General features: G+C 36.3%; 1 long non-coding RNA gene across 1 annotated transcript; it reads left to right on the plus strand.

Annotated features, from left to right (window-relative positions):
- Positions 1–2399: 2399 nt before the first annotated feature.
- LOC118616877 lies at positions 2400–9415 on the plus strand. The gene is made up of 3 exons (XR_004956724.1): positions 2400–2541; positions 5270–5422; positions 9289–9415. It is a non-coding gene; the product is annotated as an uncharacterized LOC118616877 (long non-coding RNA).
- Positions 9416–27692: the final 18277 nt, after the last annotated feature.

The following is a 27692-nucleotide window of genomic DNA, read 5'->3' on the forward strand; positions in this document are numbered from 1 at the left end:
ATTTGTGCCTTCTAATTTCATCAGATATCAAGGCAGCCCATAATATTGGGCTTTATTTTAGGTCTTCTGTCACATGTAACCACATCAAACAGAGTTTCAAAGAAATGAACTAACCTAAAATGCTTTACAAAACGGTATTTGAACTCCATCCTATAAGTCTAAAGAAGTAACTACTTCAGTATTATACTCTAGTTACTAAATTTTTCTTGGCAAAATTATGAGTTATCAGTTCTGAAAACACTTTGTGTATACTAGGATTGAACAAATAAGCAAATTTATTGTAGGTTAACAAGAACCAGCTATCTCACTGGTGGAGAAAGATGATAAAAATAAAGAAAAGTGAGAGGCTTGAAAGATCTCTGCTGGATTTGAAAATTAGGTAGAGTGTCAACTCATAGGATGAATAGACACACAGACAGATAGATAGATTAATAAATAGGTTCTTAGTTACATTAGTAGAAAATTAAATGTAGATGTGTAGATGCGCATGGGATAACATATATACATATATTTCCAAACTTCCTGTGGGGAGTACCTAGAAGCAATGAAACCTCTGCAGTAAGGAGCACACCTAGTGATGAGATTATATTTTTTAAAGTTCATTCTCCAATAATGGAAAACATGGCTCCTTAGAGAAATGGTTGATTTCAGGAATAAGGGGAAACTTATGCAAAGTTTAGAATATCTGTGGTGCCTAAGAATAAGAAAGTATTGAAAAATATAAATTGGCATATTGAAAGAAACTTCGAATTGCCAAATATGGAACAATTTGAGATACAAAAAATAGAAATGATAGTACTTATAACATCATTATAATGTAACTTCACAGTGGAGACATGTGGTAGAAATGATCTTAACCAAACAACAGCGGTTAACATCACCAATAATATGACACCTCAACATGGTGCGTTTCCTGATAGGACACACTGAGAAAGGTGCATCGTTTCTGTGGCACAATTGCCAACATACATGACTTCAATTTAATCATGAGAAAACAAATCCAAATTAAATAAAATAACTGGTCAATATTTTTCAAAAATCTCAAGGTCATGAAAGACAGGAAAAACTGAGGAATTTTCAGAACTGGGGAGACTAATGAGACCGAAGTAAATACAATGTGGAATCCTGGATTGGATACTGGACCAGAAAAAAAAAAAAAGGCATTCGTAAAAAATTGGTGAAATTTGAATAAGGTCTGTGTTTAGTTAAGAGTATTGCACCACTAGTAGTTTTCTGATTTTGATAATTGTGCTACGGTTATATAATATGTTAGTGTAAGGGAAGCTGAGTGAAACATTTTTGTAGGCTAAAAGCATTACAAAATAGAGTAAAAAAGTTTTATTTTCAACTATGCAATGATTTCTGTGTATCTCATCATATAGTAAATATTTCCATATGTATAGAAAATTGGGCTTAGCTTAGCTACATAACTATTGCCATTAAGCTTGTCACAATATGGGAAAGATTTTGCATAGGGATTGTAGGTGTTATTTATATAACTTACAACTGTGTAAGTAATAATATTTCATCAAAACCAAAATTCTCCTTCCAAGTAAGATAAAGCCAGTATGGAGTGCAATAGGAAGAACAAAGTTTGAGTCTGAAAATGGGCCCTTGAACTGTGATAAATCCAAATACATGTTAGAATTATAGAAGGAGCCCTGAGTAAAACTTGTAGAGAACAGTGTGATAATTCTATGTCTATGGCATTGCCTCTTAGGTTATATTCTTTCCAAAATAACCTATGACAGAACTCTGTCATCTGTCTTCATGATGCTCAAAAGTTGCAACTTATCAACCTCATAGGCAGTGAATAGGGGCTAAATTTAAGAAATATACAATGTTGTCACCTACTATAGCATGCCAGGGTAGAAAGGAGTATAGTTTTAAATTACCCATACATTCTATCTATCATCTGTCATCTATCTATCTATCTATCTATCTATCTATCTATCTATCTATCATCTATCTATCTATCATCTATCTTCCATCTATCTCTATCATCTATCATATCTATCTATCTCATCAGTGTTATATATACAATACAATCCTCTAACTCTTCATTAATAAATATCTTTTTGAATTTCAATTAATTCTTCAAGTTTTCCTCCAGGGTTTTCAAGAAAGTCCCCATCATCTTGCCTGCTAACCCTTTAACATTGATCAGAAAATCCTCGAAGCTATAGCCCAATGTTTCAATTGGTTTTACTAGCCAGCCTAAATATTTCAGACTTGTATGTATCCATTGCTTGGAATATATTTGTAATGATACTAAGTGGAATAGCAGTTGCAATTTTAAAAAAATTGAAATGGATCTCTTCTTTCTTATTTACCCTTCTCTTTTCCTTTTTTTCCTTTTTATTCTCTATTTCTTGATGCCCAAGGTATGCAACATTCATGGCACTAAGGAAGACTCCTGAGAATTACTTCTTATCAAAATGCAGAGGACCCATTACCTCTGTATGATACCAGTCACCACACATTTCTGGAGCACAGTTAATCAGGAATTACAGCTTTCTGTCATTATACCAACCCAAAGATGTAGGTGCTGTTCTCCTATGAACCTGAGTTACATTGGAATGTGAAGGTCTGTCAATTCCATTAGGGCCTCCTCCATATAAAATAAACTTTCAGAATTATTTTCAGTGACCTTGATAGGGAAAGGTTGGAAAATCTCATTTATTTATTATACGCAAGGCACATAGCAAATGCTTAATCATTATCAATAATAATGATAAGCATTATTATAGTTAATAGAGGATCACAACCCTTGTTTAGATGTCTGCAAAATTTTACCAGGTATGCTAAATTCTTTTAAATGTATTGGATGATGTTAAATATGTCAGTGCAGAATTGACCGATGTACCATCTGAACAGAGATGCCATTTGATAGTTTGTCCTTGAAGGATAACCAGTGGAGGATCAACTTTGCTCTAAATTCAGGTCCTGACCCTTAATCGACATATCATTTAACTTCTTTCTTTTTTATTAAATTTATTGGTGTAACATTAGTTAATAAGATTATATAAGTTTCAAGTGTGCAACTCTATAATATATCATCTGTATATTGCATTGTGTGCTCACCACCCAAAGTCTAGTCTCCTTCCATCACCATCATTTAATTTCTTTTTGTCTAGCATATTGTGTCTTGTTCCATGGTAATGACATTTTTAGGGTCACTCTGTTATAATGATAAATACCAAGGAACTTATAAAAGTCTCTGAAAAATCTCCCCTTTTTTGAATAATATAATAATAAATATCATTCCTCTATCAAGGTCATCAAAATGTATCAAAGGAAGGAGTATTCAATATTTCATAATTTAAATTCTGTTAAGCTAAAAATGATAAGAATCTAAAATGAAATAAATTCTGCGGAATATAACTTTGAAAAATTCATGTTTTTAAAGCAGGTCCTTGAATTCTTTTTTAATGTTTCTTCATTAGATTGATAGGATCTAGACTTCTTTGCAAATAGACTTTATCACAGGCATATGTAATTAATCACTGCTGTTGCTCTCATTAATCTTTTTCCCCTCAGAAATGATACTTCCTGCTTTAACTAGTACATTTTGAAAACAATGAAATGATGTCCCATCAAGTTGATCTATGTGTCTCAAATGTGTTTAAGATACTTTAAAGTATTTGTCACTTATCTATCTTTTAAATACTTTTTTTTCTAAGAGGATAAAATAATATATATTGTTACCTGCTTTTTCTTTTCAAGGGATGTTTATTATCTGATCTATAAAGTAAAGAAAGACAGAAGAAAATGAAGAAAGGGAAAAAAACCTGAAATTTAAATAGCCCATTAAAATAGAATAACACTGTTAAAAGAAGAAAGGAAAGAAGCGAGTGAGGAAAGGAGATGAAGGAAGGGAGGAAGAGAGGAAGAATAGAGGAGGAAGGGATGAAACTGGAATTGAAATAGAGCAATGAAATAGAATAATAATGAAAAAGGAAAGTACCTTTTAAAAATAGTCTTCTGATTAAATAGAGGGAAGATAAACTACCTGAGAATGACACATTTATTGATTTTTTTTCTTGAATGTGATGTTAGAACTTTGAAGCTATTTTTAATATGTTACATTTGTACATAAAGAAAAAAACTGAATTTATTTCAAACTACGTTATAAACTTGTACAAGCACATGACAGAAATAAGATTCTCATACTTATGGGTGGTGAGATAGTAAATAGTCAAATTTATGTGCATACTCACTTGCATATGAAAATGATCATCAATATAATTAAAGAAAACGGTCACAACTATAAATTACAAGTGGATATATGGAAAGCTTTATTGTTAAAGTTTAAAAAATCAGTTATCAAAATAAATATTTTTAATTTAAAAAATTAGAAATATGGTCAAAATATAATACTTTTTACAAATTAAAAGTAAAAGAATAACTTACTTAATATAAAAATGGGCACTAACAGGTAATTCAGAGAAAATTAATTGCAAATGACTAATTAAAGATAACAAGGAAGCAATAACGCTGTTGGTATTTCCACTTTTAAAGTAAGTAAAAATTAGAAAGATCATTACATCCATTGCTGGGGAATGTAGGAAAATGGTTTCTCTCATGCATCAATGGTGAGACTACAAAGCAGAATAAACCTTTTAAAAAGCATTCTTGCATTATTTAAAATTAAACCATCACACCCTCTAATAGCATTACCATGTTTGGGCCTGTAACCTGTAAAAATAAACTAAAGATATCTAAGGATATAGGATATATGTAAATAATTATTTCTTTAAGAGATTTGTTTCTGACAAGAGAAAAGCTGAAAAAGCCTGACTTTTAATAAGTAGGGAATAGTTTACCAAATATATTTCATGATCTTTCCCTATTTTTCTCGTTGTTCTCTTCATCTCTATCTCTAGGTCTGTATCTCTATCTCTATATAATTATATATTAACTTTAAAAGAAAGCCATGATATCTGTAAACACACAAAAAAAATTCAAGTAAATATATTGGGGTATTACTCTATTTTTGTCAAAATAAATCTGTACATTTGTACAAACATAAAGAATGGTGTGAACATGTATATTTCACACCGTGAGTGCCTTCTTTGGTGGGGTAAACTGAAGAAAAGTGGAAAGGAAGGCTTCTAAGTTGTGTGTGTGTGTTTTTAACACACACTTGTATTATTTTATTGGCTAAATCAAGCATTATTAACTTTGTGATTACTATTAGAAACTGGAAAAGTTTAAATTTAATGACATTTTTATTCACATTCTTTTTCTTTGGTTATTTTTATTGCAGTCTTTTGCTCTACCAGAAGCTGTGCAATGGCTTGATTTCAGAAAACACACTCAAACTGCATGGAGTAGATTTATTTTCAGTCCTGCCCATCAAGATCTCTCTGACCCCTTGGATGTTTCTTACTTTTGACACTTTTCCAGCCTATATGTTTCAGTAGGTGAATTCAAACTATAATGGCAATTCCTAACATAGTGTGAGAAGGACATATTTGAATCACCTGAGGAGTGTACCTTCTCTGCATTTGATACCTGGCCATCCCATCTCATATGTGGTCAATATTAATGTGAGACACTGTTAATAATGGGAATGTGCTTCATTACTTAATGTATTGGTCTGGGGAATGTTGAGAGTCATTGACCCATAAAATGCTTTTGCAGAGCATCCAAAGTCAGAGATACTCAATTCTCTTCAGCAGAATAGTTCCATTCACTCCAAATATAAAAGCATCAACTTGAAAGATGAGAATAATTTAATCCTTACTGCAATGTTAAAACTGAGTTTCATCACAGACTTTTGGACTGAACAAGAACTCTTCATTTTACAAAAGGGCAAGCTAAAGTCAAGAGGGTGAAGTAACTTGATCAATATCTCACAAGTTAATGGTTAACTGGGATGTGATTTGATTCTAGAGGTTCCTGGCACTTTTCTGAAGGAAATGTAAAGAGGAGGCTGAATCTGGGCCTGAAGAGGAAAGAGGGCTTTTTAGGTCCTCTTAGTGTAGTTTTAACTCCCTTTATTTTATAGTAGGGCATTTTAGTACATATTTAGCAAGGAAATTCTTTTTTTTTTTTATCCTCACCCGAGGACATTTTTCGATATTTTGTTCAGATAGAGTGGGAGGGAGAGAGAGAGAGAGGGAGAGAGAGAAACATCGATGTGAAAGGGACACATCGAGTGGTCGCCACCCACACGACCCAACCAGGGCCGGGGACAAACTGCAACCGAGGTACATACCCTTAGCGGGAACCGAACCCAGATCTCTCCAGACCGCAGGCCAACGCTCTAACTGCTGAGCCAAACTGGCCAGGGCAGCAGGGAAATTCTTGCTGAGCTCAACATCCCCCATTACCTTCCTCCCTGATGCTGTAGGAATTTAAGAGCCACAGACAGTGTGACACAGACAGTGTCACTGCGGCCCAGGAATTCTGTCCTCAGGATGGTCTGTGCCATTTATACTACATAAACTACTTCTCAGGAGCAAGAATCCACCTGGAAGCTCATCCCTCCACTCCTACTTGGGCCTTTGTGCACATGTTCTCAGGCCTAGGATTTGAGTCCATTAAGAAATATATTCCTAATATTGTGTCCTGTGCTGCTGAGAGTCCTGGGACCTATACTAGTTCATACTACGGCAGGCAAGGGAGATTCTGGCCAGCTGGAATTAAAAGAGTACAGTGTTATTTCAAGCATACATTTAGCTCAAACCACTCTTCACTGTGGAGGCCACAGCACTGAGACTGGATTCTTGGAAGCCAGCATTCTTCCATTTAACCCCACAGACAAAGAGAGAGAGGAATTTTACTTTCCATAGCCCTTCCCTGGCCAATGGTGTTGGGCTGGGTTAGCGGTTACTAGTTGGCAACCAGAGCACTGTCCCAGAGCTGGAGCCTGCAGAGTAAACTTGTGTGTGGAGCCAAAGGTCAGCCTCTAAACACAGTCTCTTATGAGAGTGCAGAGTCTGGGCCTGGTAGTGGACCACGTGATGTCTGCTATTGAAAGATGCAAAAGCATGGCAAAAGAGAGGTAAGTCTAAGCACAAAGTCAAGTAAGACCAGACATTAGAGCTGCTACTGAAAGGAGTGGTTTAAAAATAGAAGGATGGAGAGAAAGCCTAGATAAGACAGAAGCCAATTTGTAAATATCTGTAGCAACTAGATGAATGTGTCCATTGCAGGTAAGGGAAGAGGGATGTTAGGGGTCCTTTCACACTCATCATCTCGTTTTGCTCCTCACAGTAACCCTTCAAGACAGAGAAGGAATGGAAACTAGAGATAGGGTGGCTTGTCCAAGACCACGCAGTTAAACAGAGAGCACAAAATGTACAGGCTGGATCTAGGTTGTAGTTTCTATTTGGTGACATCACTTCCCCCTCTCTTCTCCTAAAAGCTACTTAAAGTTTTTTTCATAAGAAAAAAAACTTTATATCAATTTTAAAATTTTGCTGTTCTTGAAGTTTGGGGGTTGAAGAGTGAGGAACAGACACTGAATATGCTTCGGGCCTATCGCCTTCCTCAGGCTGGCTTGGCTGTGTTTTGGCAAAGGTACCATCCTGCTTGTGGTCTCCTCTGTAACAAAAATTAATTTAAAAAAAAAGAATATATAAAACATCTCTGGCCAGTGTAGCTCAGTTGGTTGAGCATCATCCTGTGAACTGAAAGGTTGCTGGTTTGATTCCCGGTCAGAGCATGCGCCCGGGTTGCTGGCTCCATCCCCCAGTGAGGGGCATACAGGAGGCAGCCCATTGATGTTATGTTCTCACCTTGATGTTTCTCTATTCTCCTGTCCTTTCTCTCTAAAAATCAACAAACTATTTATAGAAAAGAATATATAAAACAAATTAACTTTCTTCCATTAAAGATTATGCCTACACACCTCTCTCCTTACAGTTCTATCTCATTAAGGAATTTCAGGGAGCTTGAATTCTATGTGAACTTACTTGGGTATTTCTTTTTTTTTTTTAATCTTTACCTAAGGATATTTTTCCATTTATCTCCAGATAGAGTGGGAAAGAGAGAGAAAGAGGCAGACAGACAGAGACATCCATGTGAACGAGACACATCAATTGGCTGCCTCCCATATGACCCCAACCAGGGCGAGGGACTGAACTGCAACCAAGGTACCTGCTCTTTTTTTTTTTAATCCTCACCCGAGGATATTTTTCCACTTTTTTTTACAGATAGAGTGGGAGGGAGAGAGAGGAAGGGAGAGAGAGAGAGAGAAACATCGACGTGAAGGGACACATCGAGTGGCTGCCACCCGCACGACCAACCAGGGCCGGGGACAAACTGCAACCGAAGTACGTGCCCTTTGCGGGAACTGAACCCGGGTCTCTCCGGACCGCAGGCCGACGCTCTAACCGCTGAGCCAAACTGGCCAGGGCCAAGGTACCTGCTCTTGACCAGAATCGAACCTGCGACTCTTTGGTCCACAGGTTGACACTCTAGCCACTGAACCAAGCCAGCCAGGGCCTGAGGTATTTCTTTCTTTCTTTAAAAAAAAAAAAAAAATTCCTTTTATTGATTTTTAAAGAGAAAGGAAGGGAGTAGGGAGAGAGAGATAGAAATATTGATGAGGGGGAACATCAATTGGTTGCCGCCTGCATGCCCCTCACTGGGGATTGGGCCCACAACCCAGGCATGTGCCGGGCCAGGAATTGAACCAGCAACCTCTTGGCACATGGGTTGATGCTCAACCACTGAGCCATACTGGCAGGGCAGGCCTGAGGTATTTCTATATGTGTTTCCCCTGCCTGATAATAAGAGCTATGAATCATCACTGGTATTTATTGAGCATTTCTCTATACCAGATACCATGTGAAAAATTTTTATATTTTACTTCATTTAATCCTCACAATTATGCTATAAAGTATTATATTCTATTTACATGTGAAGAAATGGCACCTCTGAGAGATGAGATCATTCTCCAAAGGTAAGATAGTAATTAGCCAGACAGGGTTTGAAGTAGGTCTGCTCAACTCTGCCCATGCTCCATCATGCATGGTAAGAAGAAAGAAAAGAAAAAAATAGGACCTTACCTATAACAAAAATATAATAAAAATGCGGAAAGATGCCTTAAAACTTTGAGGGATTTCTTGAAATACACATCTCTTCTTACTCTGTTTTAAAGAACAAAATAAAACAAAAGCACATATGAATTTCTTTCTTGCAATTTTCATCCTGTAGTGAGCTCTAATGACTTCTCCATGCATTATATTGAGAGACTTAGTTGGGTCTCCTAGTTCTTGGAGATGTGATTTTATATTTTTTGTTTGCTTGCTTAAAGTTGTTTTTATCCTCTAGGTAAACTGAAGCGATTTGTAAAATAGCAAAGGGCTGTGCAACATTCCAAGGCAATTTTCTGCACACGTAGGAGGCTAGTGGCTGTGAATGAAAATGAAATAGTGGCTACGTCAGCTGTGGATCTGTGAAATGGTGAGGAAAACGACTAATTCTGGAAATTCAAATGCATGCTTTCGGTTTTTCTTTGAATTGAGGGAAAAAGCAAACTAATATTCATAATGAAACATTTTGGACCAGGAATTATGTTAGGTAATTTTCATAAAATATTCTGATCTATTACAGTCAGAAAACCTTTTGTGAAATGATTTACTGTCTCCATTTTACTAGAGAAATGTAAGCTCCTGCAGCTAGAATATGACAGAGCCGGGAATCAAATGTATTTTTTTCTGACTTCAAAATTTGAAATTATTAGCCATGTGGAAATTTTATGGATGCATTACTTGACTCTCTCCCAAGCTATTTAATTTTCAAAATTCTAGTAGAATCTGAGCAATCTCAGGTGAAATAAAGTTATGAAACATTTTTCCAATTTCTTCAGAGTTATTCAGCTAAAATATTACACATAGAAAACTACATATATAACTATTGATTTTGTTTTTACATTTATAAAACCCAAAGCAAATTTTAATGGTAACTCCATGTTTTAAACTACCAATAATCCCTGGCCAGGTAGTTCAGTTGATTAGAGCGTTGTTCCAATAGGCCAAGGTTTTGGTTTCAATCCCTGGTCAGGGCACATACAAGCATCAAACAATGAATGCATAAATAAGTGGAACAACAAATCGATCTCTCTCTCTAACAAACAAATAAATAAATACAAAAATAAATAAATAAATAAATAAATAAATAAATAAATAAATAATTTAAAACTTAAACTGCCAATAAGATACGCAAGCACACAGTATGATATCAGTGTTGGTTAAACAGAACTGAACCCAAAACCTCAGTCTCTCTGTTTGATATACAAATAAAATGTAAGAATCCATACGTGATCTGAATGACAAGTTTATCTTCCATTCTTTTCTTTTTTTAATGAATTTTTATTTATTTTTTTGTTACAGATATTTTACCTTTTTACCCCATTGGCACCCCCCACCCGACCCCATCTCCGCCCCGTCCCCGGCTTAGTTGTCCATGTCCATTGGTCATGCATACATGCATATAAGTTCTGTGGTTTATCTCGTCCCACACCCCCACCCCCCATCCCCTCTTCTGAGGGATGTCAGTCTGTGCCCTACTTCCATGTGTCTGGGTCTACTGTATTCCTCAGACTGTTATGTTCATTATATTCCGTATATAAGTGAGATCATGTGGTATTTGTCTTTTTCTGCTTGGCTTCTTTCACTTAGGATAATACTTTCCAGGTCCCTCCATGTCGTCTCTAAGGATAAGAGATCTTTCTTTCTTACCGCTGCATAGTACTCCATTGTGTATATGTACCACAGCTTTTTGATCCATTCGTCTACTGGTGGACACTTGGGATATTTCCAGATCTTAGCTATTGTAAATAGTGCTGCTGTGAACATGGGGGTACATATATTCTTCCTGATTGGTGTTTCAGGCTTCTTAGGGTATATTCCCAGCAGTGGGATCACTGGGTCAAATGGAAGTTCAATTTTTAATTTTTTGAGGTAGCACCATATTGTTTTCCATAGCGGCTGCACCAGTCTGCATTCCCACCAGCAGTGTATTAGAGTCCCCTTTTCTCCACATCCTCGCCAACACTTGTTGTTTGATGATTTGTTGATGGCGGCCATTCTGACAGGTGTGAGGTGATACCTCATTGTTGTTTTAATTTGCATCTCTCTGATGATTAGTGATGTTGAGCATTTCTTCATATGTCTCTTGGCCATTTGTATGTCCTGTTTGGAGAGGTGTCTATTCAGCTCCTCTGCCCATTTTTTAATTGGGTTCTTTGTCTTCCTTTTGTTGATTTGTATGAGCACTCTATATATATTGGAAATTAACCCCTTATCTGATACATCATTGGCAATGATGTTCTCCCATACAGTGGGTTGCCTTTCCATTTTGATGATTGTTTCTTTTGCTGTGCAGAAGCTTTTCAGTTTGATGTAGTCCCATGTGTTCATTTTCTCCTTTGTTTCTGTTGCCTTAGGTGATGTATCAGTGAAAATTCTGCTGCTGCGTATGATGTCTGAAATTTTGTTGCCTACATTTTCTTCTAGAATTTTTATGGATTCACGGGTCACATTTAAGTCTTTTATCCATTTTGAGTTTATTTTTGTGTATGGTGTAAGTTGATGGTCTAGTTTCATTTTTTTGCATGTAGCTGTCCAATTTTCCCAACACCATTTATTAAAGAGGCTGTCTTTACTCCACTGTATACTCTTGCCACCTTTGTCAAATATTAATTGAGCGTATTGCCTTGGGTCCATTTCTGGGTTTTCAGTTCTGTTCCACTGGTCTATATGCCTGTTCTTGTGCCAGTACCAGGCTGTTTTGGTTACAGTCACTTTGTAGTATAACCTGATATCTGGTATTGTGATCCCACCTACTTTGTTCTTCTTTTTCAAGATTGCTGTGGCTATTCGGGGTCTTTTTTGGTTCCATATGAACTTTTGAAGTATTTGTTCTAGTTCTATGAAATACGTCGTTGGTATTTTGATGGGGATTGCATTGAATCTATAGATTGCTTTGGGTAGTATGGACATTTTAATGATGTTAATTCTTCCAATCCATGAACAGGGTATGTGCTTCCACTTTTTTATATCTTCCTCTATTTCTTTTTTCAAAGACCTGTAGTTTTCTGCAAATAGGTCCTTTACTTCTTTGGTTAAGTTTATTCCTAGGTATCGTAATTTTTTTGGCGTGATGGTAAATGGGATTGTTTTTTCAGTTTCTCTTTCTCTGAGTTCATCATTGGTGTACAAGAATGCCGTCGATTTCTTGACGTTAATTTTGTATCCTGCTACTTTGCCAAATTCATTTATTAAGTCTAGTAGATTTTTGATGGAGTCTTTAGGGTTTTCTATGTACAATATCATGTCATCTGCAAATAATGACAGTTTCACTTCCTCCTTTCCAATTTGGATCCCTTTTATTTTTTCTTCATGTCTGATTGCTGTGGCTAAGACTTCCAGTACAATGTTAAATAAGAGTGGCAAAAGTGGACATCCCTTTCTTGTTCCTGTTCTAAATGGAAATGTTTTTAGTTTCTGTCCATTGAGTATGATGTTGGCTGTAGGTCTTTTATATATGGCCTTTATTATGTCGAGATACAATCCCTCTATTTCTACATTGCTGAGCGTTTTTATCAGAAATGGATGCTGGATTTTGTCGAATGCCTTTTCAGCATCTATTGATATGATCATGTGGTTTTTATTCTTCATTTTATTTATGTGGTGTATCACGTTTATTGATTTGCGAATATTGTACCAGCCTTGCATCCCTGGAATGAATCCCACTTGGTCACGGTGAATAATTTTTTTGATGTATTTCTGGATCCGATTTGCTAATATTTTGTTCAGGATTTTGGCGTCTATGTTCATCAGGGATATTGGCCTGTAGTTTTCTTTCTTCGTAGTGTCCTTTTCTGGTTTTGGAATTAGAATTATGCTGGCCTGATAGAACGTGTTTGGAAGTCTTACTTCTTCTTGAATTTTTTGAAATAGTTTGAGGAGAATGGGTGTTAGTTCTTTTTTGAATGTTCGGTAAAACACCCCCGTGAAACCATCTGGGCCTGGGCTTTTGTTTGCTGGGAGAGTCTTGATTACCTCTTCAATTTCCTTAGTTGTTATTGGTCTGTTCAAGTTTTCTATCTCTTCCGGGAATAGTTTTGGGAGACTGTGTGTTTCTAGAAATTTGTCCATTTCGCTTAGATTGTCAAATTTGTTGCCATATAGTTGTTCATAGTAGTTGTTAACGATCTTTTGTATTTCCGTGGTGTTGGTTGTTACTTCTCCTCTTTCATTTCTGATTTTGTGTATTTGGGTTCTCTGTCTTTGTTTCTTGGTGAGTCTAGCTAAGGGTCCATCAATCTTGTTTATCTTTTCGAAAAACCTTGTTTATCTTTTCTTTGTTTCATTGATCCTTTGAATTGTTTTTGGTCTCTATGTCATTTATTTCTGCTCTGATCTTTACTATTTCCTTCCTTCTACTTGCTCTGGGGTTTTCTTTTTGTTTGCTTTCTAATTCTTTCAGTTGTGAGGTTAGACAGTCAATTAGAAATTTTTCTTGTTTTTTGAGGTAGGCCTGTAGTGCTATGAACTTCCCTCTCAGAACTGCTTTCGCTGCATCCCATAGATTTTGTGTTGTTGTGTCTTCATTTTCATTGGTTTCCAGGAAGTTTTTAATTTCTTCCTTGATGTCCTCGGTGACCCATTCATTGTTTAATAACATGCTATTTAGCCTCCATGTGTTGAAATGTCTTTGCATGTTCTTGTTGCAATTGATTTCTAGTTTCATGCCATTGTGATCTGAAAAGATGCTTGATATGATTTCAATCTTCTTGAACTTGTAGAGATTTAGTTTGTGTCCTAGCATGTGGTCTATCTTTGAGAATGTCCCATGTAGACTTGAGAAGAATGTGTATTCTGTAGTTTTGGGGTGTAATTTTCTGTAGATATCTATTAAATCCATTTGGTCTAGTGCTTCATTTAGAGTCACTGTTTCCTTGCTAATTTTTTGCCTAGAGGATCTATCCAGTGCTGTCAACGGAGTGTTGAAGTCCCCTGCTATGATTGTATTGTTGTCGATTTCTCCTTGGAAGTCCTCCAGAAGATTTTTAATATATTTTGGTGCTCCTATATTGGGTGCATATATGTTTATCAAGGTTATATCTTCCTATTGGATAGATCCTTTCAATATTATGTAGTGGCCGACTTTGTCTCTAGTTATAGTCTTCATTTTGAAATCTATTTCACCATATATGAGAATTGCTACCCCAGCTTTTTTTTGCTTTCCATTTGCTTGGAAAATTTTTTTCCATCCCTTCACTTTCAACCTATGTGAGTCTTTTGTTGAGAGGTGGGTCTCTTGTAAACAACATATAGATGAGTCATGCTTTCTTATCCAATCAGCTACTCTGTGTCTCTTTATGGGAGCATTCAATTCATTTACATTTAAGGTGATTATTGATATGTACTTATTTATTGCCATTTTTGTTTAGTGTGGTTCTATTTTTCTTCCCATTTCTACTGCTAATTACAGCAGTCCTTTTAACATTTCTTGCAGTGCTGGTTTGGTGCTAATGTATTCCCTTAGCCTTTTCTTGTCTGGGAAGCTCTTTATTTGATCTTCTATTTTGAATGATAGCCTTGCTGGGTAGAGTAGTCTTGGATTCAGATTCTTGTTTTTCATGACTTTGATTACTTCATGCCATTCTCTTCTGGCCTGTAGTGTTTCTTGTGAGAAGTCAGCTCAGAGCCTTATGCGGTTCCCTTTGTAGGTAACCTGTTGCTTATCTCTTGCTGCTTTTAGGATTCTCTCTTTGTCTTTAATTTGTGGCATTTTAATTACTATGTGTCTTGGTGTGGGCCTGTTTGGGTTCTTCTTACTTGGGACTCTCTGTGCTTCTTGAACTTGAATGCCTTCTTCCTTCACCAAATTAGGGAAGTTTTCTCTCACTATTTTTTTGAATATATTCTTTATCCCTTGCTCATTTTCTTCTTCTTCGGGGACTCCTATGATGCGAATATTATTACGTTTCCAGTTGTCCCATAGTTCTCTTAAGCTGTCTTCCTGTTTTTTAATAGTTTTTTCCTTTTGTTTTTCTGATTGGTTGATTTTTTCTACCCTGTCTTCTAATTCACTGATCCGGTCCTCAGCTTCCCCTACTCTGCTTTTTAAACCTTCCAATGTGTTTTTCATTTCTGATATGTCATTTTTTATCTCTTCTTGTTGGTTTTTAATTTCCAATTGGCTTATTTTCAGTGTCTCTATGTCCTTACTCATGCTGTTCAGCTTCCTCAAGATCATGGCTCTAAATTCTAGCTCTGTTAACATGCCTAATTGCTCCACATTGATCTCATCTTCGGTGGAGGTGTCTTGCTCTTTCATTTGGCTTCTGTTTCTGTGTTTCACCATTTTGGCTATCACTGTGGGCTTTGGAGCCTGTCAAGTTCTCCCTGTGGGTGTTGGTGTTCTGCTGCTTGTGGCTCCCTCTCCTGTGTTTAGATGAGCGAGGGAGGACCCAAGTTGAACACCACTGTCAAGTCTTACTTTCCTGGTTAAAGTTGCCAGCCCAGGAAAGGTACTGTTATCCTCTAGCTTTTTGCCTGGAGGCTAGCAGTCTAGGTTAATTGATGAGTTTTGGGTTGTCAGTTGATTGAAAAACTCCCTCTGGTGCTCAGCCAAGGGGCTTTCACGAGGGTCGGGCAGATGCTGGTTGTTAGTGAGCCTCAATTAGCACTTCAGTGGCCCACAGGGTGGGGTTGGATTTCAGAGGGAGGGGCTGCTGCCTCTCCTCAGAGCCCTGGGAAGGAGCAATGTGGCCACCGTCCTGAGTGGCTGCCCTCAGCCAAAGCTCTGAGCGCCCTCCAGATCCCTAGTGTCCCCACACAGTTCCAGTTCAGTCTGCCCTCCCTCTGCCGGAGCCCAAGCTGAGTGGCTGTGGCTGTTTTAGCCTCTGTCCCGTCTCTGTGCTGTGGGGCCGCCTGGGAGTGTAACCCACGGGCGCCGCTCCAGCTAAGGCCGCTGCCGAGCTGCCGAGCTGCTGACCGTGGGCTCCAGCCCCGTCTCGCGCCTTCGCAAGCCTACCGGGATGGAGTCAGTGTCCCTCGTTGTATGGTCCTCCAAGCTGCTTTGCTGTTGGTTTTTCCTGTCGATTTGTCTGTGTTATAGTTGTAATTCCAGTTTGGTTCTGGGAGACGGTCTGTGTAGCTCCGTTCACTCCGCCGCCATTTTTCGGTCCCTCCTATCTTCCATTCTGAATTCTAGTCCATCTGTAGATTTCTGCCCCTCTGAAGTGCCTTTCGTTCAACATTTCTCATGCTATGTCTTTATTAGAAAATCTATGAAGGCTCTCTTTTGTCTAACTTCTTATACTTAAACACTTTTTCTTCATTTTCTTAGTCTTTAATAATCTATCCTACTATAACCAGCCAACTTGAGGATACAAGCACAGAAAGAGACATCTGAATGAGAATAGAAAGAGAAGCAGAACATGACAATGTGAAAGTCTGTGGCTTTAAAATTCTTGGTGTGGGGAGGAGGGTAACGGAGGCATAAAGGGTGATGGATGGAGAGTTGACTTGGGGTGGTGAACACACAATACAATGTACGGATGATATGTTGTGGAATTGAGTATCTGAAACCTGTTTAATTTTGTTAACCAGTGTCTGCCCAATAAATTCAATAAAAAGGAAAAACATTCTTGGTGTAAATCATGTGTGACTGTTTTAGCTCTCTGAGTGATAGGTCTGTGCCTTGTTAGTCTATAAGAAAAACGTAAGGCTTTCTCACTTAGCCCTTCTCCCCCTTTTCCATCTCCCTTCACATTCTGGTCACTGTCTGTGGACATCCTGCCAGGTCTCCTGTCCACTAGTGGAAGGATCGCTGTTGACCCTGAACTATGTCCTTACACTCTCTTTCTGACCCAGTTCTACAACTTCCTTCAATTAACACACTTGTTCTATTTGGATCCCAAACACAGGATATAAAGAATGGGATGTTCATAAACTTAAGTACAATATAATTAATAAGAATGAGATCGAGGGATATCATTGAAGTGGAAATGAGGTCTTGTCTACTAAAAAAAATGTAAAGCCCAAATTTGATCCAGAATTAATTTTCACTACCAGAAATTTTTTAAATTAAGAACATGAGTTCTAAAACAAAATGGTTGGATTCAAAGAAACATTGCCAGGTTTGGATCAGAGGAAAGACAGGTGAGTGTGATTCTCCTTTCTGGTATTTTTGTTGTTGTTGTTGCCATAAGTTAGAATAGTTTAGCCACAAGTCTACACTGGAAGACTCAATGCTTTTCTATGCAACTGCATTTGGATTTCATGTAGTGGATTTTAGATGCAGGCAAATAAACACTGCTCTATCTGAGGTATAGCATGAATATACAGTATTCTGGGACTGACTCCAGCTTTACTTTTTAAAAAAAGGTAAAGGTTATAAAACAAACAAACAAAAAACCCAATATCTAACATTTATTAAACATTGGTCATATGTCAAAATTCTAAATGCTCAGCAGTATTATTAAGTTCTGAAAACAATCCTCAAAGGTTGGAGACAATTTGACTTTTGAGCCTGTGCTCCTAATTATGATGCTGTTACTGTAGTGCTTATGTATGAAGTCAGAGCACACAAATAATTTGTATGAAAATTCATATTTGAATATTCCTACTCCCTGATATTTGTCTCTCCCCTACCAATATTGTGGTTGGCAGAATCCTCCTGATATTTTACATTTCTATTGACATTTCCTTGTTTCTCTGGAGTCTTCCCCAAGGACAAGCAAAATTAAATAATCTCTATTCTTTCTCCCGAACACTACACACAAGCTGATAAAAGCACACATCATGGTTTAGTTATTTCTCCTCTGCCTTCTGTTCTCTGACTTTATTATTATTATTGTTGTTGTTGTTGCTGCTGCTACTATTATTACTTTTACAATTGGAGATGAGCACAATATCTGATATCTTGGAAGTGTTCAATATCTGTTTATTAAATGGACAATTATTCACAATACTTTACTGAAAATGCAAGAACTTCTGGCCTATTCTCATTTTTCATGATTGACTGGATTTTTGAAATGCGTTTGCTTCAGAGTCCGCCCAGTTGTGCTGCCTCTTGGCAGCCTTTCGAGGTGCAGAAACCATGCCTTGTCTACTGGCGTTACACTGGTCTCAGATCACCGTAGGTTCTTAATAAATCAACATCCTAATCAGCTTTGGAAAACGGAGTTTAGTGTTTTATTGCTGTCAGTTATGTAGATAGCCATCACCAGGGCTTTGTCTTTAGCTACACCATCTTCCCAGAATTGCTTTTCTTTCCTCAGTTCTATTTACATACACGGCTGCAGCCCTTCAGAACCATATGTTGCAGCCGAATAGTGCTTTCCCTTAGTAGCAGGATATCATTTTTTTAAAACACCATGTTATTTACTGGTCCCTTGGTTATACAAGAAAACTAGGAATCTTACACATGTTAGCAATTGTAGCTTCAGTAGCTTAAGATTTACTGCAGGCAAGCATAGGTTTACAAGCTTTTAAATCTCATCTCTTAAATTCCTGGTAATATAGCAGAAGTATGTCTGGGCCTGGACCTTGTGCAAGCTCCAGAGGTGAACGTGTGTGTGTGTGTGTGTGTGTGTGTGTGTGTGTCGGAATGAGTACATAATCCAAGAGAATAATGCATTTGAATTTAGTTATGTCTTTAATATTTATACTTGTGTTGCACATTTGTGATTATTTTCCCCCTGGCAAATGTAGCCTTCATTACAAAATCCAGTCATGAAATTTGCATGCTTTAGAGATAAGGCTGAGGCTCTGTCAGAGCGCTTAACCACAGGTGTAAAAATGTTGTGATTAAAAAGAGACTGCACATTTAAGTAGGAGTAATTAGAAGTGAATTCTTAATTGCAAAGTTACACAAGCATTTATGCTTTGCTTTTCAATCCCAAGCTTTTGAAAGGTGCTATATAAATGCAAATTGTGTGGCACATCATTCATGCCATGTATTCATGACATTGAGAATGTGCAGTTATACTAAACAAAGGTTAATAATAAAATACTAAATATGAAGTGTCTATTAAATACAGCTACATTTCCATCAGCCAAGAAAAGTTTATTTCTCTATTTTCCCTTTAAACATGTACCTGTGCTAATGAGAAAAAGTTCTGTCTTTACAGCTGATTAAGAGGCTGAAATATAAAAATAAAATGCCTCAAACTGATTAAACTACGAAACTGTAAACAGTTTTTTAAATGTTTTTATTGTAACTCAACAGTGTTTAAATGAGACAGTTTCTGAATGTGAACAAGCTAGTTGTAGTACATTCATTGTCTGTTGGTGATTTAAAGACTTTCTTCCAAGACTCAGAAATAGTAATTTATGAGTTATCAGAATATTCTCTTCCTATAAATATTTTAGCCTTTGTTTTAATCTCTTTAATTCCCACATCAGAAGCTTGGGTTGTGGACTATAAAAGGTAACTTTCATGAATACCAAGCTTTAAAACCACATGGGAGAGCAGTAAGAGTCTAATCTTCTCAAATGTATGCCAGGAAATGATAACCTCTGGTCTCCTATACTCCTATATTTCATATATATCTCAACAAAAAAAATTATTTTTAGGTCAGTGCATCTAGGTCATTGATGTGTCATTATGTCATTTGGGGATCTCGTGAAAGTGTAGGTTCTGATATGGTAGATTTGAGGAGGAGCCTGAGATTCTGAATTTCTAAAAGTTTTTTTTTGTGATGTAAATGCTATTGGTCCATAGACCACAATTTAGAATAGTAAGATTCTGGGGTAGGGGTCTACCAACTTTCTCTGTAAATAACCAGATAGTAAATAGTATGGCCTTTCTAGGTCATAGGGGGGTGTTTTGCAACTAGTCAAATATGCCATTAAAGCACAAAAACAGTCATAGTTAATACATAGTCAATACATAAATGGATAACTTTCTTCCAATAAAACTTTATTTACGAAAACAAGAGGAGAGAAGACTGTAGTTTGCCAACACCAGTCTTAGGAAACTATGGGTATTCTCCAAGTAATTCATCTGTACTCTAAATGTGTAACTCTACAGAGTTAACAAAGCAGAGACTAAATTAAGTTCTTGTATGATCTTCAATGACCATCAGGCTCTGGAATTTCTAAACATAAATATACCCAGGAGCTATTTACATTTATCTGTCTTCTATTTTCTTTTCCTCCTGGTATCTTCAACTCCTCATGTTCCATGTTAAAGAGCTCCAAGGCAACACAAACATCAGACAATATTTAATATACTAATAGAATCCTCAAGAGACTCTTCAAGGAGTAGGGTAGCAGAGTAATAGAGATCCTTTATTCATTGGGCGATCTCCCCTTTGTGTAGTTTTCTACCTGGAATAATCTAAAATCTCAAATAAAGCCACACAATTAACCAGGCTATGTTGGGTACCAAAGTTGACATGTTTGATCAAATTAACTATATCCTGTCCTTTTCCCTATCTCAATCAAGATCAGAGTTCCCCTTCTGGACAGACCTTTAGATTTTTCCAAGTACCTCTCTTTCCTCAGCTGTTCCAAAGACTGTGCCATTTGACACCTGCAGAGCCGACATTTCATTAAATTGAGCAGGTAGGCAGATTTACATGTCTATTCCAGAGGGTTAGGACCAATTTTTAAAGTACTCTTTACTTTTCTTCTACATGTCAGGGGAAATAAAATGAAAGGAATGTGCCAAACCATGTTAGAAATATTTAATGTTGGTAACTATTAGATTATAAATATTACAATGCAATAGTGGGCCATTAATATAGCATTTTTAGTAATTTGACTACTAAATAGTCAAGAATTTTCAAAGAATTCACATATAATTCTTCTTTAAGTACAAGATATAGCACGTAAACAGTGTTAGTAGAAATAATGAATTAGAACAGAGTTAAATAAACTATAGCCTGAGGGTCAAATACCACTTCTTGTTTGTGTATGCCCCGCAAGCCAAGACTATTTGTTGTTTTTTTGTTTTTACTTTTTTAAGTGGTTGAAAAAAGAAAGATGAATGGTACTCTTTTAACACATGAAAATCACATAAAACTCAAGTTTCAGTTTCCATAAGTTAGGTTTTATTGGAACACAGCCTTTCCTATTTGTTTGTGTATCTCTGTATGGTCTACAGCTCCTTTTGCCCCACAATGGAAGAATTGACTAGTTGCTACAGGCTATGTGGTTCCCAATGCCTAAAACATTTACTATCTGTCCATTTACAGAAAGAAATAATTGGCAACCTCTAGGTTAAATTAGAACCTAAAATGTCCTATGATATATCTATGTACTTCACTAAAACTTAATTACTCCTAACATAAATTAATTAGTTAAAACAAAGCATCTAAGAAGTTCGAACACAGTGAGGGTGGTATTTGGAAGAATGGAACAAAGAAATTGGTTAGAATATCTGGATTTTGACTAGTTCACAATATAATAACAGTTTTATAAAAATGAACATAACACAAGCTCATTGTTTTTCAGGCACTGTGCTAAGAGCTGTGTGGGACTTAAGGTGTCTGTCACAACTAGTCAACTGAAATTGTCTCTCACAACCTCAATTACCATATGAAATAGGCACTATTGTTATCCTCATTTTGCATTTTGGAGAAGAGGAGTTGAATTTCAGAGAAGTTAAATAACTTACCAGTGTTTCCCAAACAGCAAATGGGAAAGCCAAGATCTGAACAAAGAAAATTTGACTCTTGAGATCAATATTTTAACCATTATAATAGTTCTCCAATATCTTGCAAAGATAGTGCCAACTTTCTTATACAAGTTTTGATCATTCACTAATATGTGTGTGAGCAATTATCCATTTGCTCATGATCTCATGATTGCACAAACTGAATGTGGTCTTGGTTAGTTTGAGATGAAATGAAATTCCTGTAGATTATTATTGTCACTGAGGCGTACACTTCTTTTAAAATTGATTCTCGTATTTCGTTCTGTGTTTGAATGATTGTGAATGAAAATGAAAGCAGGCAGGTTGACATTTAATCCAGGTAAAATGAAAGCTTTGGGGGAATCTGGAGAGTATTCTTTCTACACTAAATTAAAGTCTTAGAGCAGAAATGATTTAGGCTGCTGCCTCAAAAAAAAGAAAATCTGCATTATACTTTGCATAGCATATGAGTTGTTACATTTTCCTTTACCTGGTTGTCTCATTACAATTCCTAAAGGCTGATAACTTTACTTAATAGATTTCTTTACAATCTGATGTTTATGCATGCATGCATACATAAAATCTGGTGAGCAAGGGGAATAGTCAGGTCTTTCATTAGTGAAATAGGTGTCACCAGTTTTTACTTTCACCAAAAATTCAGCTAGCACAGAGAACAATAGGATATGTGTGTAAAGCAATTAACAATATCAAGGCCTGAATAATCACTAAATCCTGAGCAAGCTACTTTAGAGTGGATTATTTATTTATCTTTGACTTATTTTACTGCACTGGTGGGATTTCTTAGGGCTTAGAGAGATTACATTCTTCTAGTACTAGACATTGTCTTTATGCAAGTCTACAGTTGGAATTAAAATCTATTGGGATATTTGTCTTTCTCTGTCTGACTTACTTCACTGGGCATAATACCCTCTAGTTTACTTCTTAAGGTATATAAAGTTCTGATCACCATGTTGTACACTTGAAACTAATATAATATTATGTACCAAAAATGATTAAAAAGTAAATTTAAATGAATAAATAAAATGTATTTGGATAGATGTGGGGTAAACTATAGATTAAAAATATTTTTTTGTTTGGAGTTGAAGAAATAACAGAGTGTTTTGAATTCTTTGTGTATTTTTCTTCTCCTTATGGAGTCATAGACTTCTTCTGCCGACCTTCAGCAGGTCTGTTTACAGAGGCCTTTGCCCAAATAATTTGTTGGGTGTCTTTTGAGCGGGTAATTGGGCATTCAATTGGAAGCTTTATTTTGACAGTGGGCTAATAGGTTAATTCTGTATTCAAAAATGCATTTTATAGTGTAGACTTTTTTTTTATTATTATTATTAAATAATGAGTTGTCAAGCCAATTTACATTTTCCAGGCATTTTGCTTTCTTTCAATGGCAGGCACCCTTGGTAAACAGATCGTGTTATTTAACTGTAGTCACTCCTTCATCCCCAGCAGAAATCTTGTTTCTCTTCTGCAGAGAAACTTAAATGTGATATTTATAATTCACATGAAGATTCTGGGAGCTAGCATCAAGTGATTATGATTATATTCAGATGATAAAAAAAATGTAATGAAAGTCTAGTAGAGCTTGCTTATTATCGTTGCACTCAAGTGCAGCATCATTTATATTCAAACAGCTCTGCCCTCTGCTCTGAAAAATTGTCCAAAGGGCAAAGAATTGTCTCCAGGGCTATTCATTGATGTACATTAAAACTTGGTAGGGAACAGATTTCCACTGACAGTATGAAAGGGAAAACCAGAATGTTTTGTGGAAGACTATTCATTTCAATAAATAATTTCCAAATGATTTCATTAGATAATTGAGGCTTTTCAAATACGAATTTACAGAGAATTAAGACAGAAAGACGGATAGTGACATTTAGTAATGCCTCACCGTGAAAATAGTCTTGGCTACCATTCCAAAAGTGAATATATAATTACCAAAGTCACATCATCCTATTTTATTATTTTATTAGGGGTCATGGTCTATTAAGTTTCCTACATACTGCTGAAAATGTGAATAACACAAAGTTAATGTTGGATTTGATTTTATTAATCAAAGGAAGATAGCAAACACACACACACACACACACACACCAAATTACCATAGGGAAAACATCAATAAATAAAATACAATCAAACAAAGATATAAAGAAAGCAGAAAACATTGGAAAAAAACATTCTCTGCTTCTATGTTTCTTAAAAATTGATGAAGATTTGTATTAAAAGATATCTGACTTCTTTGGCAAAAAGTATACATTTCTTAGAGAATGTTAAGAAGTACCATTTGAAAGTATTGGGGGAATGGTGAAAAAACAACTTTCTATTTTTTAATATTTTTTCCTTTTTAAAAGTATGAAAGTAACATTTTTGTCACTGACTTGATAAATAATCATGAATATTTATGATTACCTTAGTCATTTACCAGAGTTTTACCTTAATTCTCTTTAAATTGAAATGTGGGAAATGGTATTTACCCTGTTTCCCTCATGGGATAGTGACAGTATCAAATAAAACATCTTTTCAAATAGGTCAACATTATTTCAATTTGTTTGCAAGCTGTCCCAAAACATTTTAAACAAATCAAATCTTTTCTTGAGATACACCTAGAATTATTTTTTCTTTTCTTTTCTTTGTCTTTATTGATTTTAGAGAGGAAGGAAGAGGAGGAGAGGAAGAGAGAGATAGAAACATCGATGAGAGAGAACATCAATTGGCCGCCTCCTGCATTCCCCCCACTACTGGGGATTTGGCCCACAACCTGGGCATATGCCCTGACTAGGAATTGAACTGGTGACCTCTTGGTGCATGGGTTGATGCTCAACCACTGAGCCATACCAGCCAGGTGCTTTTTCTTTTATTAGTAAAAGAAGAAAATAATATTGGCCAAATTCAGATCAATTTAGTTAAGCAGTTGTTTCTGGTTCTCTCTCAAAGAAAGTAATGTAAGGGTAAACAAACAAGTACCCACATTTATGTGTGACTTCAGAAAGATGGGAAAATGTTCCAGAATGTTAACACACTGCTTATCAGCTCCTGACCTGTAGTCCCCTTGTCCCAGTGTGCCACTAATTTCCAGTACCATCCACATATACCAAATTTAATATCTGTCTGTGTTTAATGTTTTGCCCTAATACATTTAAAGCATATCCCATTAAACCATTATATTTAGATAATTCCTTATTTATTACTACCTAGATTTTAATTTTCCTTTCAGTCTGCTCCTTGGCTTTTCTAATTAGATTATTGAGCATCAGTCTCTCTCTCTCTCTCTCCCCATCTCCCCACTCCCTGAAGAAGTCATTGATTAGGCCATCCCTACAAAATCATGTCATCTTCTCTAAGAGTTAGAACCAAAATAAAACACATTCCAGCCAAATAGGCATTTTGAATCATCTCAGTGACCTCTTACACTTGACAAAGCCAATCTTCCATTTTGGATTACAGTGTACTGCAAATAACTGAGAAATAAGATGATGAAAAGTAAAATGAGATGACACCAGTACAATGTTTTAATCTGCACAACAATCTGTTTTGTGGCCTGTTGAAAGCTTTCCATTTCTAAGGAAACTATCAAATTCCCTTTTTCCTCCTTCTCTCCTTTCATACTAGTCTCTGCACTGTCTCCCGCTGCTGTGCTCACACTCTCACCTTGTCTCTGGAATAAACTTCTGAACAGCAACAATACCAAGCAACCCTGAAGATCATGCGTGTCTGGAGACTACAAGCAGGGAAGTTGTGAAAAGGACTTGGAAATCAAATTTACATATTTATCACTTGCATTAGTTTACAAATGAATTTATTTAGTAGGTTCATGTTATTAGGGGATAGAAAATATATTTCGATTGAGGAACTCTTTTTCTACTTAGCTTTGGTTTTAAGTCTTTGTTTTTATTTTTTGATGAAGTTTTAGTGCCTCGTTTAATCTATAACAACTATGTAATGTTAGTATCATTAACACTAGTTGAAAAAGTAAAATAACTTTAATATTAATTCATAAGATGAATTTATTAACCAGAGGAGGCCACATAGTCGTGGTTTTTAAAACTGAAATATCTGCCCTGGCCGGTTTGGCTCAGCAGTTAGAGCATCGGTCTGCGGTCCGGAGAGACCCGGGTTCGGTTCCCGCAAAGGGCACGTACTTCGGTTGCAGTTTGTCCCCTGCCCTGGTTGGTCGTGCAGTGGCAGCCACTCGATGTGTCCCTTTCACATTGATGTTTCTCTCTCTCTGTCTCTTCGTCTCTCTCCCTCCCACTCTATCTGTACAAAAAATGGAAAAATGTCCTCAGGTGAGGATAAAAAAATAAAATAAAATAAAATAAAATAAAATAAAATAAAATAAAACTGAAATATCTAGTCCTCTGCCTTTGAACAATGTCCCTGTGACCATTTTATATATGAGACAACTAAGCCATAAGTGGGTAAAAAGAACATTTTTGTTAAATGTCAAATTCAAGTTCTTTCACAATACATGAAACATCCCAAACTATTCTTCAAGTTTGTTATTCAATCTCTGCTTGAATAATAGTAGTGTTAAGAAATTTATTATTCCTTTATTTATAATAATCATTGGAAATGTCTTCTTTCTATTGACCTAAAATTGACTTCTTTCCTATCTCTAGTGATCCCAATCATGTTGCCAGAACTGGATGGTAGGCATATCTGATTGATTATTTTCTCGAGGTGTTCAGAATTTTATGAAGGATACTTTGTGATACATTTTAATGTTTCTCATGGGCATATACATATTCATCACAAGTGATATTTGTTAGAAATATTTAGATGGAGGCATTCTTCCTGCCCGATCACCAAGATTTGGGTGCTTATTGCTGCCAATGACTTCCACTTTATTTCAAATAACACAGTTGAAAAAGAGGCTCCCTAACTATTTGCAGTACTTATCATTCTTTGCTATTTAGTCTATTTAACTGTTCATTAGAATATAAACTTTTCTGCTACCAGAGCTCCTGTTGGTCCTGCTCTGAGATATATCTCTAGAACTACACTCACTGTTCAATATGGTAACCACTAGTCACATATATATTTAAATTAATTAAAATTAAATAAAATAAAAATTCAGTTTTTTAGTCATACTGATCACACAGCAAATCCTCAATAGCCACACATGGTTAGTGACTACCATATTAGATAGTGAAGATAACAGCTTTGTCATTACAGAGAGTTTTATGTTTTACTAGACAACATTATTTTAGAGCCTAGCACAGTTCCTAGATAAAATAAATAAATACTAACTGAAGTAACTTATTTATCAATTTTTAGAAAGCAGAAATCTTCTTTATTTTGTCTTCACTCTGGTGAAGTGGATTTTGGATGCCAATATAGGAATATGTGAAAGAAGCCTTAATGCAATTGCTATCCCTTATAATCTACTTCCTAGACCAGAAAGGCAGCCAAGAATTGTTATATGCTAAGAATAGAATTTCATGAGTCTTTGTGAATATTGATAGACATTCAAGAAACGGTGGTAGTCGTGGGGACCCAAGTCTATTTAGGCTGCTATAACAAAATACCACAGACTGAGTGGTTTATAAACAACAGACATTTATTTTTCATAGTTCTAAAGGATTGAAGTTCAAGATCAGGGTGTCTGTATGGTCAGGTAAAGGCCCTCTTCTGGGTTGCAGATTTCTCCTTGTATCCTCACATATCAGTAGGAGTTAGGGACCTCCATCATGATTCTTGTATAAGGGCACTTGTCCCCTTCATGAGGGCTCCACCATCATGACCTAATCACATTCCAAAGGCCCTAACACCTAATACCATAACCTTGGGGGCTAGGTATCAACATATAAATTTTGGGGAGACACAAACATTCAGACCATAGCAGGACCTTTTACAAATCATACTTCTGATTGAACTGTATTGAAAGAATTCAGCAATAAAAGAATCTGAAGTTTCTATTGTATCATGATTACTTTTTGCCTAACTAAATAAGATTGACAGAAAAGCTTTGAATCACATATGTGAGTTTAAGATGATAGCAAAGGGACTGTAGAAAAAATGTTAAAGAAAGATGTTTCAGATTAAATGTTCTGTCTCTA

Source organism: Molossus molossus, unplaced genomic scaffold (assembly GCF_014108415.1).
Source record: "Molossus molossus isolate mMolMol1 unplaced genomic scaffold, mMolMol1.p scaffold_m16_p_5, whole genome shotgun sequence".
Classification (NCBI taxonomy): Eukaryota; Metazoa; Chordata; class Mammalia; order Chiroptera; family Molossidae; genus Molossus; species Molossus molossus.